Below are 14,286 nucleotides of genomic sequence, written 5' to 3'. Positions count from 1 at the left end.
TAGGATAGGCAATTAGTTTACCTATCTTTGTTTTGCCAGCCGGTTGTGGCTTTTGGCCATATTGTTTTTGGCGTTGTGGCTCTTTGTGAGCTTGCCGATTTTTTGTTTTCAGACTATAAGACCTTGTTGAACTCCTTTATTTATTTATAAATGTGGTTGTATGCATCGTCCTGATGCAGAGGCCGGGGAGTCCCCCCTTTTCGAAAAAAAAACTACAATGTATTTTCTTAACATGCAAATGGTCCAAATTAAAAGGTTCGCCCAGTGCAGGGAGAAAAGGAATAACTGCCTGGCACATGGTTTTGCAACGACACTGAGGCTGATGCCAGGATGCAACTCAGCAACCACTAATCTACGATAATTACGATCCTCGTGCCTTAAGCACCCCGCGTTGGAGGCGCCCTTAGCGATAATACACGTACTCCCTTTGCATTTTTACATCTTCAGTTTGATTAGCAAAAAAAAAGTTTCTAAACATACAAATTTTATGGCATATTAAATTGACGATGTATGTTCCCGTGCTAGACTTATAATCCCAACCAGAGGGAGTATCACGAAAGCCTTGAAGATGAATATATTCAAACCAGCGTAAAGACGCATCCAGAGTTGCAGACAAGATACATGTTTATCTTTTCAATATACTGGAATAATCTACACCCAAAAACAAGGGACCGACTATATGTCAGTTGCCTGACTTTTTTTGTTGGTGTAAGTCATCTTAAACATAACAAGTGCAGACTCGGAGGCTAATTGCTCGATCTCCCAACTGCGGTACGGATGTCCCGTCTTGTGAGTGACGTGGATTTCACCATCAGGACGAAGCAGGTGGATTGCATTGCGGAAGAAAGCCTCCACGAGCTGCTTGTGCGAACTACACTTAGAAGCAAAAGATTAATAACAAGAGAAATTTTAAGATGCACCCCCAATTGATATGAACCGCTCATTGCAAATGATCAAACAACTGACAATACTATTACTTCTTGGGCGTGAAATTTGAAGTGAAGAAGCACCGGGAATAGGAACTTAATGAAATTTAATGTGAAGAAATTTGCAACGCCAAAAACCAGAGAACCGCAAGGGCAAAGAGTTCGCGCGTACCCGATCATGTGCTGCTGGGTCTCGCTCCCAGTGAAACCAGCATGAGGGAAATTGAACAGGATGCGATCGAAGCGATTGAGCTTCAGATGGGCGTGACTCTTCATCTCTGTCGCATCGACACCATGCAGGACTGTGGCGCCCGTCCTTTTCAGCGACGTTACATTCGACTCCGCATAGCTGTACATGATTCTAAGATAACCTGTCCATATGCAAGAGGATTGCCAACAAGATCACGTAACATTAGATCAAGCAGAGACAGGTTGGAATGAAAGAGGTAATAAATGGTCGGACCGTAGGAGTCGAGGGACGTGGCGACGAGGTTCTCGCCGGAGCCGAACGCGGTGGCGAGCGCCAGCGAGAAGGAGAAGTCCCCGTCGCCGACGACCAGGATGCTCTGCACCGAGGAGTAATGCCCCAGCCACTTCACCACCTCCTTCTCTTCCTTCTTCCCCTCCACGGCGATGGCCTGCGCCACCTCCACCACCGGCGAAGCCATTCCGCTCCACCGGCGAGAGCGAGGCCACAGCTATGTGTCAGCACTCAGCAGTGTGTGTGATAGAGGTGAGGAAGGCTAGCTTCGCCGGATTAGACTGAGGGCTTTTTATTTGTAGATGGCGGGGAGACGAAAGGCTAGCTTCATTTGTGATGTGTCCGTCGCCTTGGGTTGTGCTCTCGCATCGCACGTCTCTTGGGATGGAGCTTCCATTAATTGTGATACAGTAATTCACACTCATGGGAATCTGAAACGCCAAGGGAGTACTGATGTGTGAGCAGTTCTTTTGAAATGCAAATGCAGCGCACGATCATGCGTACTTTCAAAGGGGGAAAAAACGTAGCGCACGATGACACTGTGGGGAGCAACCGGAGCTCCTTTAATTTGAAAAGGAAATTTGGATTTTATAGTTATCAGTCAAATTATAACTCTATCCTAAAAACCACAAAACCGTCTCGCCAGAACATACTGCCTCCAGTCCTTTTTAATCTGCATATAAGTTTTGTTTGAAGTCAAAATATCTCTACTTCAACCAAACTTATAGAAAAAAATATCAACATTGACAATGCCAAATGAGTATTGTTAGATTCATAGCATATATATTTGATATTGTAGAAGTTAATATTTTTAATATAAATTTGGTCAGATTTTGTAAAGTTTGACTTGACACATCTGAGGGTTAATATTTTTAGTACATGGGAGTAATTTAGAGGGTTTTTTTCTGCCATGTTTTCACTAAATCTGCAACCTTTGCTGGAAGGGATAAGAAACAACAAAATGAATATGCAGACCAGTGAATAAAGCTTGGCAACTGGAAACAGGGAAAAACAAACCATTACAACAGAAGTGCTTGCATTTACATCACCACAATCTTGTTCATACTTTGACCAGTAACACATCTACTCAGTTACACAGTGGTGGATGGCATCTCATCAACACGCACCACATGAAAAGACGTCCCACATCAAGTTCACCAAAAACATTCCAGGTTTCAGAACTACTCCCTCCGTCCCATAAACGTCTTATATTATGGGACGGAGGGAGTAGTTTGTTAACACACCGTTAGTACTACGACCAGTTCACTACATTTCATCAATATGCAAGGTGCCCCCCGTTCCCAACTCCGAACGTGCCAAGACTGCTTGCATAGTCGAAGTACCGCGAGACATATTTATCTTGGCACATATCGCAGTAGCATGCATGTTCTTCCTGAGCAACATTATGTTTCGCGACGAACTTGTATGTGTTGCAGTCACCAAGAGGGAAAGTATTGTTGGACTTTGAACCATTTCCTCTCTTTGGCCTATAGCCGGGGTAGTCTTGTTTCTGGAAACTAACTATGTCAATCATAGCCAGAGAAGATTCAGAGGCAAGTTGCTCGATACTCCACCCGTCGTAAGGATATCCTGTCTTGTGGCTAATGTGGATTTCACCATCCGGCTGAAGCAGCTCTCGTGCATTGCCAAAAAACCCCTTCACAAGCTCCCTATGCAACCTAAGATCCGAGCAAAAGATTCAAATGGTAGCTTATTGAAACATTAGGTTATCAAAAGGGTTCTAGGGTCAAGTAAACAGGAAACCAACAGACCCAAGAAAAGGTTCCCCAAAAATATCAGGGGAAAAAAACATGTATGTAAGCCATGCTATAAAATGCACCTACGAAAAATCATGCTAAAGTGTCCACTACAGTATGGGCACATCATTCACTTATCTCTTCTCTTCTTTTTCGCACAGAACAGAAACGTCCATACTCGTGCATTATTATTTTATAGATTTGCATACATTTTACAGCACATTAGACATCCCAAAATTTGTTCACATTTTCGAATATTTAGGTTGCCTCGACCATTTTGGGTTAAAAATGCAATGGATCACGAACAGAAATTATTGTTTTTGTGGTCAATCGTATCAGTCTTACTACATACATGCTGAAAAACTATGCCTGCAACTTATAAGAACAACTTCATGTTGTAAGTTGTAACTCAAATGTCTTTCATTGGTGCATATGAAGAGAATGAACTAGCAAAACTACCATGAAGGTCCACGAATCCAACCCAAAAAAATGTTCTTGGTCCTTGGTCTATGATAGCTTGTACGATCATCTAGAATGACCTCTTGACTGGTAAAAGCACATAGCTATGATATGTGTAACTTGTCTAAATTGTTATTTATTCTTATACTGAGCATACAGAAGTACATAACTATGGTGCATTTCAAATAACGACGCTGTCAACATGGGAGAACTCATGGTAAAGTATAGCAGCAAGAAAAAATAACTAGAGGTGAAAAGCAATGATGGAAACTTTGGAGGATAACTCCTAGCTCCTAATAGAGATGTGGCCCTAGGACTACTGAAGCTACTGTAACCCCCAAACAAAGATTGTGATGCAATCAGTTTATGAGAAAAATGACTAACTTATAAAATCCATGAAAAGCCCATTATTAGCTGGGATAACTAAAGATAACAATCAAAGAGGAGTGAGTGCTCATACCTGACAACATGCATCTCACACTCTTTTCCATGGAATCCAGCATGAGGAAAATTAAAGACAATCCGATCAAATAGTCTCATCTTCAGATTAGTATGACCCTTCATCGTCTCCGCATCAACACCATGCAAAACCGTGGTGCGCCTTTTCTTCAGCTCCATTACATTTGATTGTGCTTTGCTATACTTGCGAGACAGAGCCTCTGTAGAAGATTGGCAACAAAAATGGAAACAAAATAGATAAATATAACTAAGAATGTAAAAATGATCACAAAATCACAGTAACAAATTATCCCTCTGAGCATATAAGGTAAGCAGGGGCAGCTTAATGCATATGGAAGCCTCAAAGAGGAATTAATGAGGCAAGATAACTAGTATTAAAAGATAGAAAATTGCTAAGGAACCGAAGTAAAAGTGGTGGTTACATGGAAATAAACCAGGAAGTATATTTTGGGCTAGCCTGACACAGAGTTTTCCTGAATGTGTGTTCTCACAGGTTCACTCCTAATTCATGTTTTCAAGTTCGAAAGGTTTTGTTGGATGGATCCTAAATCACCCTTTGACCACGAAATTGCTGAATCACTTTTGACACAACATAGTAGCTGAAAACATAATATTTGGATATATTGGGATTCAAGAACCATATGAAACAATGATCATTTCCACATAAAACTTATCCAAATTACAGTGTTCACTACATCTGGTTCCATAATAGAAACAAAAAAATTACTTGAAATAGAAATAGTGTTGCTGGATGCACGTGCTCCGCCCCAAGATAAACAATTTTTAACAGTAAGAAATATCAGTCAAGAGATCACTCAAATAGGTCTCCGTAATTGGTTTCAGTTATATATGAAAATCGTTAACAAATTCTTTAATATGCTGATGCATATAAGAAAACGGGAGCGACTATCAAGATAGATTTTTTCCATCATAAAACCTCTCCCATTTCATGTTAGAGCATAAGCTGTGCTAGCTCGTATATCACCAAAGTGGCAGAGTCGGCAATCAGTAAACTTTACCTCAACAGTGTAAAGTGCATCAAATCCTTCTTAATCAACAGAATGTACCAAATTCTCGTAGATTTCAAAAATTAATGCAAATGAAAATAGAAGATCGCCTAAAAGCAACACATTATACTCCTGTATGCACCCTACCCCTCCAGGATTCCATTCTTGAAACCCTAGGTGTGATTAGTAGTACTATTAAAGAACCCGAATGCTTAAAGAAAGCAGCGTTAGTAATGCTGAAGGAGAGATCGCAAAGGATCGAACCATAGGAGTCCAGCGACGTCGCGACGATGTTCCGGCCGGTCCCGAACGCGGCGGCGAGAGCCAGCGAGAACGAGAAATCCCCGTCCCCGACGATCAGAATGCTTTGCCCCGATGAGTAGTGGCTCAGCCATCTCACGCCCCTCCCCCTCCCCCTCTTCCTCTTCCGCAGCCTCGCCATTCCCCTACACGGCGGTCGCCTAGGCCCACTCCACCGCCGGCGCCTGGCGCCCCTTTCCCGCCAACAGCGGCCGGCGCCGGAACCCCTTGCACCGGCGCCTTGCCCCTCCAATTGGACGCGATCACCGCCGCGGCATTCCCCTTTCTCCGCTCTCTCCCTCCGCCGGCGAGACTGAGGCGAGCACGCTGAGACCGTGCGTGCGTGCGTGGGTGTCTGACAGTGACACTGCGGGACTGCGGACTGTGGACTCGAGTCTTCCTGAAGAAGGCTCCGTTGGGAAAAAATAAAGAGCTAATATCACCGGAAGTCATAAAACTTACACTCCACGTTCAGTTTAGTGCTAAAACTTTAAAAATACGGAATTGTGGTCATTCAACTTGCCCCCGCGTGCAAATACGGTCACTTCATCCATCTCTAGACACATATTGTGCTTACGTGGCATGCCAACGTTGCTATGGCCCACTATTAGTGACGGGAACAGCACGGTGCTACGTGTGCTGTGTGCATGTTCTTTTTACAGATACACCCCGCTCTTATTTAATTGTAGAAGCTCCTCATCGGCACGTCTGGGCCTGCTTGTGAGGAATAAATCTCTCCTTTTTTGCGGATATATATAAATCTCTCCTTGACATGGGGTCCACTTGTCACCGTGTGGTGGTATGAGAGGTATGAGAGGAATGGAACTCACGAGCTCATGTACCGGCATACCATCTGCCAACCAGTACGCTAAGTAGATTGTCACGTTAAATAAGAGAGACAAATTAATTTATAGTAAAGTCAGGCTTTTTTTTCGATTCTGTTTTTTGCCAGGTGCGACCGAAAAAACCAGTTCTAAATCAAATTCGAATTAAAAAACCGGTCCAAGATATATGCAGATTTTTTTATTCTGTTCTGAGGAATCCCGGTGGTCACTGAACCTCGTGCCAAAATTTCAAATGTATTTTTTGAATTTAAACACCCAGAACTATATCAAATAAGATTTGTATGCACATAATCATACAACGCAGTGCATAGTTCGGTGCCACAGCTTTTGCTGTATTACCCATGGTCACTTGATTGATTCCAATGATCTCCATCATTAATTTTAGCTGATATTTACTTGAACTCCCAAGCCTGGGTCACCCAGCAGATGCGGGTTACTAACCGCTGGAATCGTGCATAAGATTTGTTCTTTTCTAGGTTCAGTTATATATATTTTAATGCTAAAAAATTGAATTCAAAATTTGTTTGAATAAATTTGTGCGACTTTTTTGAAATTTCCGAGATTATCTAGAAACCAGTTTTTCTAGCCCGTACCGAGAAAAAAATCCTATCGAGAAAAAGAAATGTTGGATACGATTAGTCGTCGTTGCCAACATACAAAATTATGTGTTTCTCCTTAGGCACATGAGCAAGTACGAATTTCGAAATGGCAACAAAATTCGCTCATCCTTAAAAACAAATCAACAATTTTTTTGTTTGAATTCGAATCATTTTATGGTTGTCCCGGCAAAAAATATATTATTTATTGGGTTGACCAATATAATCCAATATTCATCTCATTACTAGAAAGGCAAGGACGCCTTGTGTGGGTGGTTAGCACCCGTGACAAGACTGAATTTGGTTGCTGGTTCGAGAGCTCACATCACGATTATTTTTGAATCATTTCTGCAAAAATAACGTCACACGTAGCACCTCTTTTCTCTAAGGATGACATCACACTAGCGCCTCCAGCACCAATAGTCACTGCCAGTGGGGCCATGCACGCATGTCACGCCACACAAGCGGTGGATACGCCCGCATATGCACCCTGTGACCGTATTTGCACGACAATGCAAGTTGAGTGACCACAAATCCGTATTTTCAAAATTTTAACACTAAACTGAACATGCATAGCAAGTTTTATGACTCCCAGTGGGGCTTGCTTGACAGGGCTGGGATTCTTTTCTTTTTTGGATGATTGGGGTTTCCGTTTTGGGCGTGGGAATTCGAATGTGAAGTGTCTGGTCCGGCCCACGGACAACGCCCGGCCATCCCCGTATCATATCACAATTAAAGCATCTACTGCCGACAAATCCGACCCTCAAACGCCCGCAGATGGACCGATCACATTTCAAATATTTGATTCTACAATGGGACATTTCAAATTAGAAATCTTAAATCCATATTATTATATGCAACATGAAACCTAATCCAAGTTGAGCTCGTCCGGTTTTGTCGTGGCCATGTCCGGCGGCTGGATGCGCTCCCCAGAGTGTTGGTCCGGTCGCCGGCAAGGTAGAGTAGGGCATGGGATACGAGCCGGCTCACGTGGCTCAAGGAAGTCGTCTCCCATGCCACACTCTTCCTCGTCGGAATCCGGAACCTGAACAATGTCGTTGTACGTCAGATCGATGATGGATTTGTCCTGGGACAAGCCGGCAACATCCACCACGACGCGGTTGCGGTGCCCGGACTGCTACACCATATGAGGCGCTGGAGAATGCGATTCTGTCTCGCCGACGCCCACTGTCGCGTCATGTTTGTGTGGGCGACGCCCATGGTGCGTCCATGGCATCGGTGTGCCAACGGAAGGGTTGCGCATCTGCCACCATGTTCGGACGCCAGACGGACCGCACCGTCTCCGATGAGGCAGCGGCGACACACATAGCGCCAGATCCATGCGCCATTGGGGCGAACGCAATGGATTCCTGAGGGAAGGAGTCTGAGCAATGCCTCGCACGGGCCTGTTCCTGGTAGTGGCGGAGTGCAAACCGGACGGGCATCTCCTCCTTGGGGCCGCGTGGGATGAGCTTAGGGTTGACGGATTTGAAGATGAAGGACTCGGATCCGCTGCCCGCCATGCCGGAGATCACCAGACAGGAGCTTGGGTGACGGACGGGAGTGAAGGGGAGTGGCTAGGGTTTAGTCCGGCGAGCGAATGGGGAGGAATATACGTGGGGTCGCACTAATGAAAAATAGCTTATAGGTGAATCCTAATGAGTGGCGAGCGAGGCGGGGCACCCGCCACTATTATTATTCAAAAATAGTTGTGGGGGTGCCAGCGCCCACCAGCCACAGCTAAGGTCATTTCAGTGGCGGGCTCTAGTTTCTTCCCGTCACAGGTAGGCTCTTCCAAATAAGCCCATTGGAAGTCGCCCGCCACTGGTTCTCCCTGGTCTGTGGCGGGTGGCGTGCAGCGCTCGCCACAACTCTAGATTGGCAAACCGCGCCAAACACATCCAAAATTTGTTAATATTTGCGGTGGCGGGCCCACTTATACGCCCGCCGCAACTATATATTCTGCTTCGCGCCAGGCGAATCGTCACACTCGCATCTATTTTCGGTTTCCCCTTGTTCACTCACTCAGTCAGTTCCTCTTCCCCTCTCCCCCTTTCACGCCGTCGTGCGCCTCGCTCGCCGCCACCGTGCCTCCGACCCGCACCACCGCTAGATCTGCTAGCCGGTCTGTCCTTCTCAGCGGCCGCCGCCGGATCTGCTCGTCGTACGCCTTCGACCCGTGACACCGGAGGATTTGCTCGCCGTCATCTGCCTCGACCGTCGCTGCCGTCGTCGGACTCGACCGACCACCGCCGTCATCCGCCTCGACCGTTGTTATCGTCCCCCCGTCGACCACCACCGTCGTCATCCGCCCCGACCGACGCTACCGTCGACCGAAGCCGTCACCGGTGTAATATTTTCGTGTTCTTCCGTGTTAATTACCTTCTTTATTTGATAGAGAAATTTATAGACCTAGGACCAAAAGTAGGAACCCCATGGATAATACCATAAAAATGCGATATTTTGTATGTAATAGAACAAAATGTAATACCTTTTGCATGTTGGTAAAGATGAAATCTATAATCAAAGTGCTTTAGGATCGGTTAGACTCTAAATATGACAAGTGCTAGATTTGACAACTGGTTGGGCTTATTAGAGACTAGAAAATGAGTGCCAACATTTTTGTGAAACGTTGATTAACTTCCGTTTTATCAAATTTCTGGTACTCAATACATTCAATATTAAGCAAAGGTCATGCTGAATTTTTGTGTTCTTTGGTGTTAGCTTCTTTATTTGAAGGGATGGGCTTGCCTTCGGGTCATGGAATTGATAGAGAAATTCATAGACCTTGGTATGATAAGTTACTTTATAAAGTGTTAATTGCATTTTCTTACTTTTGACAACTGCTTTGGCTTATTAGAGACTTGAAAATGAGTGCCAATGTTTTGGTGAAACGTTGATTAACTTTCGTTTCATCAAATTTCTAGTACTCAATATATTCAATATTAAGCAAAGGTCCTGCCGATTTTTCATGTTCTTCGGTGTTAGCTTCTTTATTTGAAGGGATGGGATTGCATTCGGGTCAACGAACCATTTACAATTAATCACTGCTTCAAATTGATTATTAGGGACCATGAGGCGTAAGATCTGCAAGATCTGTCAAAATTCATGTATGCACAGTCGAAACTGCAGTGCAGTTCGCGGTATTTTTGAGAAAGGGATTTCAAAAAAATCAGTGGTAATGGTCTTTAACTTGAATATGTATTGAATTCTAATCATTTGTTTAACTGTTTTACTCACTTAATTGTTGATTATTAACTGTTGCATAGTGTGTCCCATGCAACATAAGGGAGGACTTCAACAATTCATATGGTAACATGTTGTACTTTGAGGATGATGAGGAGCGTGAATTCGGATTGGATCTGCGCAAAGGAAAGAATAAAACCATCATATATGGTGATGGATGGGAGCAGTACATTGCAGTGAACAATATTAAAGGAGGAGAACCCATAGCCTTTTCCTTAAAAGGAGAGGTGAACAGGTTAAGGACATTATATGTCAACAACGATGATGATGACGATGACCAAGATGACTAGGATGATGAAGATGAAGATGACCAAGATGATCAGGATGATGAAGATGACCAAGATGACTAGGATGGTGAAGATGAAGACAAGGACATCCAAGATGAAGATGGGGACAACCAAGATGAAGATCATGGTCCTATCCTTTCTGCATTTTTTCTCAAAGGATCAAGAAGCTTACTCAGGATGAGACAACTAATGTGAAAGTGATGTTACCATCCTCTTTGGCCTTCTTGGGGAAGCCTTTTGTGCACCGTCTAACAAAAACCAACATCGTCAAAAAAGTTATGGTGAGATGTTTTATATTATTTCATCTCTTTTTGGTCATAACCAAGTATGGTGAGATGTCTAACATTGCGTGCTTTCTATTTTCTCTTAATGATGGGGAGTTCAGAAGTTACCTTTGAAGATGTTTTCCGGAGTGGACATCCCCGCCGTCGGCACTGCTGGAGTAAACCATGGACCAAGAGGGCCTGTCACGGATGTCCAATACAAGATGGAATCCGACGGGCACATATCATTCCATGAGTCCGGGTGGCGGGATTTCATCAAGGGAAAGAGATAACTAAGGGTGGAAACCCTTGTGGTAATCACTATAAAGAAGAGCAACCGCAACGACTACCAAATGATGGTTGTTGTTGATCATGTTTAGAATTAAGTCATGAATATATCAGACAGAGAACTGTTAGTTAATTAATTAGTACATTAAGATGAATGTGATACATTGATGTTTGTTTCTTAAGTCGAACAACTTTCAAGTGTTACTGAATTATTTGAGGGTTTGTTTTTAAAATGAATTCATTCTGCTTTAGTTGCATTGAGAAATTGTCTGTGCTCATCCCTTTTGCGGGCATAACGTCTGAACAGCAACAACTATGGTCATAGCTGTGGCGGGCAACTGAAGCAAGCTGTAGTAGGCAGGTGAGAAGAGCCCGCCACTGGAAGCTACGTACTAGTGGCGGGCGAGCGCCCCTCACTGATGGGGTTATAGCAGTGACGGGAGGTCAGTGGCGAGCGGCCTTGAGATCTTGGCCCGCCACTACTAGGCTTCTTGCGTGCGCCACTGCTGAGCATTCCTGCAGTAGTGTCGGGTGGCCCAGCGAGGGCCGGGTTTGACATGGCGGATGCGCTAGGGTGCACCTGGACGTCCTCATATCAGTCCCATATTTTGGGTTGGATACCTTGGTTGGATATGAGAGGTGTCGGTCAGCCCGGACGTTTGAGGCCCGTCTGAGACGCCCATCTGGGTCAAATTTTCGTGGCCGGGTCATTCGGCCAAGCCTTTGAGACAGGTTTGGGGCACCCGGCTGTAGATGCTCTTACACTCCCCATTTGACGAACTCCATTTTCATACAAACCCATGCATCATTCAAGATCCACGTAGATAGCACATAGCAAACTACCACCTACACTACACGTCATCGGATATGTCCATGACGCTTTCGTGCCAGAGCCGGCAGCCTCGGGGCAAAACTCCAGCGCATCCTCCTCGTCGGCGAACTGCTCCTCACACTCCATATCCGCCTCGCGAAGGAAGCGGCAGTTCGCCTCCACCTCCGACTCGGAGTGGATGCAGTTGAGGATGTCATGTTGTTCCGCCACCTCCTCCGCTTGTGTGAGCTCGAACTTCGTGAGTGTGTCCTCCCTCCGTAATTTCGGTGTTGGCCCCTCCTTCTCCTCATCTGATGATGGTTCCTACGAATCCTCCTGCTCCGGCGCCACCATCTCCGCCCCCATCGCCTCCTGCTCCATCCCACCTCCTGCTTTGGCGCCTCAACCTTTATGTGTTCTCGCGCCTCCTCATTTAGATTATCCAGAGGCAAGCCAACCACAATGCATGTGGCGTGACGCGCAGGCCTCCTCCAAGACACACATCTCCGCCTGGATCTCCCCGATAGTACTTCTATAACTAGGTGTATTATACACAAAGGGCCCAGTTGTCATCTTGCACTATGGCCCCTAGCGTGTCAGGGCAGGCCATGCGTCTGCATGGGCAGTGCATGTCATGTTGTGTGGTTGTGGTCTTGTGTGTGTGATGATCGACAAAGTTGTGAGCGCATAGCATGGACTATACACACCACAACAAAATTGTGGAAGGCGGTTGCCCTCACAAAGAAAACATTTGCAAGAAAATCTCAAGACAATAAATTGATTCATGTTTCAAACATTTCTATTTGTTCAAAATGACCCCTGACAAAAGAAAACAATGCTCACAAAACCACATGCTAAAGATAAATGAAAACAAACTGAAAATAAGATAGGGACATGCAACTAGTGCTTGCAAGTTGCAAAGTTCCTGCTTCATAATTTAAGTCGATTGACATGAAAAGTATAACCACCGAGCTTCTAAAAATAGAGAATCCAACTATTTGTGCATCTCCGACCAGATTTAAGGGGAACAACGTTGGTTGCAATCAATATTTGCCTGTTGCCAACAAAAATGGCATCGTATGGACATTTGATAAAATGCCACGTTTTACTTTGCCTTTGATAAAACGCCACAAATTATGTCAATGATATGTGGGGTCGTCATATGTCAATGGCACCATGCGTGCTATTTTATCAAAGGGCAAACTAAATCCTGGCACCATCAAACTTTCCCACAGAAGACTCTCCCAGCGGCAGTTCAAACCTCAAGCCAGAGATCTTCACTCTTCAGGAGGGATGTGTACCAAACTTCTCTATCAGCATTCTCCATTTTGAAAGTTGGTCCTGTTGTTTGATACCTGCCATGTTGCTATTCTGCTCGGGAGCGTGTTCTAGAGGATATCCTGGAACATTAAGGGGAAACAAAACATGGTTCGGTAAGAAATAACATTAGTCCACTGGTGTCGGGGGTTGGGTACGACATATGCCAATGGATGGCTTATCATGGTGGGAGCGAGTAGAAGGTCGCCGGTGCCCGGAAGCGGGATGAGGCGTAGACACGAACGCCGACGTAATTTACCCAGGTTCGGGGCTCTCCTGGGAGATAACACCCCTAGTCCTGCTCTACGGGGTCTCCGCATGATCACTAGGGCACAAGTGAGTACAATGGTGCTCCTCGAGCTGTATGCTAGAGGTAGGAGAAGGCAAGGCTAGCTCTCTCCTTCCTCTGTGGGCTGGTCTAGTTCTAATAGGTTGGGAACCCTTTGCATGGGTGCCCTGGGGGGTTTATATAGGCCTACCTCCCAGGGGTACAATGGTAATCCGGCCGGGCGTAGGGCCCGGCCGTCAGTCTCTTCGGCCGCCGGCTTCTCTGTCGACTGCTGGGGCCCGCCGACTGGTTGGGTACGGGGCCGACAGGCCGCCCCCGCCGCTCTCGGGTCTTGTCGGCTGCTGATCGCTGTAGCCGTGACTCTAATGACGCAGGCTTGGTCAGGGGATCGTGGCTACAGCTTCGCCGCCTGGCGGGCGATTACTGTAGCCACTCCGTGTCTCGTCTGGTTAATGGCGCGTGGGTCCCAAGGAAGGGGCGGGCCGACTGCCGGGGGCCGACCTTCATCGGGTCCGACTGGTGGGGCTCTCGCTATCTTCCGGGCTCTCGCTGATTGGTGGGGCCCGTCGTCCTTGGGCCGTACCGACAGGCCGTCGTGGGAGCAGGACTCCGCCTGCTTGTGGTGATGTCAGGGATGGCGTGGCAATAGTGCCGCGCCGGGCGGAGATCTCCATCGGTACGGTACACTGTGGCCACGCCTGTCCCTGGATAGGGGGGGGGGATGGGCTACACTGTAGCCATTCCCCGTCTTGTCTTTCTTGATGAGGGCGCAGGCTTCGTCGACGCCACGGGCCGACTGCTATGGGCCGGCTTCTCTAGAAGCCAATAGCTAGGAGTCGGCTTGTGTTGGCGTCGCCTCCGGGACTCGGCCGTCTACTGGCAGCCGGCTATTCCTCCAGCCGGCCTCCAGAAGGCGGCACTTCATCTTGGCGCCTTGAGGGGCGCGGCTAGCCCC

General features: G+C 46.2%; 2 long non-coding RNA genes across 2 annotated transcripts; both read right to left on the bottom strand.

Moving 5' to 3' along the window:
- Positions 1-606: 606 nt before the first annotated feature.
- Positions 607-1,280, bottom strand: LOC109746531 (uncharacterized). Its single transcript, XR_012183698.1, has 2 exons — positions 1,099-1,280; positions 607-871 (listed from the first exon to the last, which is right to left on the bottom strand). It is a non-coding gene; the product is annotated as an uncharacterized lncRNA (long non-coding RNA).
- A 1,161-nt stretch (positions 1,281-2,441) lies between these two features.
- LOC109746530 (uncharacterized) lies at positions 2,442-4,267 on the bottom strand. Its single transcript, XR_012183697.1, has 2 exons — positions 4,084-4,267; positions 2,442-3,086 (listed from the first exon to the last, which is right to left on the bottom strand). It is a non-coding gene; the product is annotated as an uncharacterized lncRNA (long non-coding RNA).
- Positions 4,268-14,286: the final 10,019 nt, after the last annotated feature.

The sequence above is a fragment of the Aegilops tauschii genome, chromosome 5 (genome assembly GCF_002575655.3).
Source record: "Aegilops tauschii subsp. strangulata cultivar AL8/78 chromosome 5, Aet v6.0, whole genome shotgun sequence".
NCBI lineage: Eukaryota > Viridiplantae > Streptophyta > Magnoliopsida > Poales > Poaceae > Aegilops > Aegilops tauschii.
The sequence above is the reverse complement of the archived record's forward strand: the minus strand, read 5'-3'. Positions and strand labels throughout refer to the sequence as shown.